This window comes from Chelonoidis abingdonii, chromosome 1 (genome assembly GCF_003597395.2).
Source record: "Chelonoidis abingdonii isolate Lonesome George chromosome 1, CheloAbing_2.0, whole genome shotgun sequence".
NCBI classification, from domain to species: Eukaryota; Metazoa; Chordata; order Testudines; family Testudinidae; genus Chelonoidis; species Chelonoidis abingdonii.
Genome location: NC_133769.1, coordinates 216,043,659 through 216,045,042, shown reverse-complemented (window position 1 = coordinate 216,045,042; position 1,384 = coordinate 216,043,659). Strand labels below are relative to the sequence as shown.

General features: G+C 38.9%; 1 non-coding gene across 1 annotated transcript; it reads left to right on the top strand.

The window, feature by feature from the left end:
* The first annotated feature begins 281 nt into the window (after nucleotides 1-281).
* LOC142046161 (U4 spliceosomal RNA) lies at nucleotides 282-425 on the top strand. Its single transcript, XR_012655081.1, has one exon. It is a non-coding gene; the product is annotated as a U4 spliceosomal RNA (small nuclear RNA).
* Nucleotides 426-1,384: the final 959 nt, after the last annotated feature.

Sequence of the window (1,384 nt, the reverse complement as noted above, 5' to 3'; positions counted from 1 at the left end):
CAGTGTTGCACCCAAGTGCTGTGCTGTAACTCCCTCAGGTGAACACTGCGGGGGTGAATGAAAAGGTTCCTAGTTCGCATTAACACAGTCCTCTTCAAATAGGACTACATTAATGCAAACTAGGAACTTTTTCATTCATGCCCAGAGCATCCACATAGGGCAATTACACCACAGCACTTTGGGTGCACACTGCTATTCATGCCCCCACAGTCCAAACTACATGTTCCGATCTCTGTTATCCCTGTTATTCTTTCTCCATTCCCTCCAACTGTTTGGAATGCCCACTTATGCAGTATCATAACCAATGAAGTTAATCTGAGGTGTGATTATTGCTAGTTGTAAACTCTTCAAGGCATATTTCTCCTTATGTGTTTCTACAGCGGGCAGCACACTGGAGCTTTGATTTGTTTGGGGCATCTGGGTGCTAATGCCATACAGTTTGGCAGACTTACAGTTGCAGAGCCCAGGACAACTGGGGTAAAGGAGACAGACAAGTTGTCAGACCACCAGTCAAGACTGCCTGGCATAGATGGTATCTGTTACATACAACATATACTAGCCATAGGATAAAATTCCAAAATTGCCTAAGAGACACAGGAACATAAGTCCCATTTTCAAAAGTCACTCAGTGGGATTTATGTTCCTATGTCACTTCTGAATATGGGACTTAGTATCTTAAATCTTAGGCATTTCTGAAAATTTTACTCATAACATTAATACATGGAGAAACACAAATCATGCTAATTACAAAGTATATTAACCTGTCTGCTGTCCCCTCACAGGTACAGCTAAGGATACAGTAAATTCATAAGCATCATCTACTATTCACCTCCCTTACTGGAAACTAACTCCTTTAACACATATTATACTTAACACTAAATACTAATTTGATAAAATAATCCAGCACTATTCTAGCTACATTTTAATTGTACTTTTGTGTTTTATAATACCTATCCATCTACTTTTTACTTCCTTCTAATATCAGGTTTTTTTAGTATCTGGAAACATTTATCCTGCAGTGTCTCTTCTTCTACCGTGGGTCTCAGATTAAAGTAACCTTTGGAACTGATTGACAAATCTGAAATGGGTAATTATTCCTTATCAGTGCTTCGTCTTGAGCTTTTACTCTGGGTGGGGAGCAGGGACATATGTATTGGACCAAGCTGTTGCTATATGGTAATACAGTTCGTCCTATGACGATTGCTGCTGTGACTCTCCACAAGGAAGACCAAGTCTTTGCCATCTTATCCAAGCAAAGATTAAACGACTACTGTACTTTATAATTGTTTAATAATTACAGTTGTTTGTATCAGTGTTTGAGTATCTGCTTAATCTCTTTTATTTCACAAGCCATCTAAGTGAACATTAACATCTTTTCTGCCAA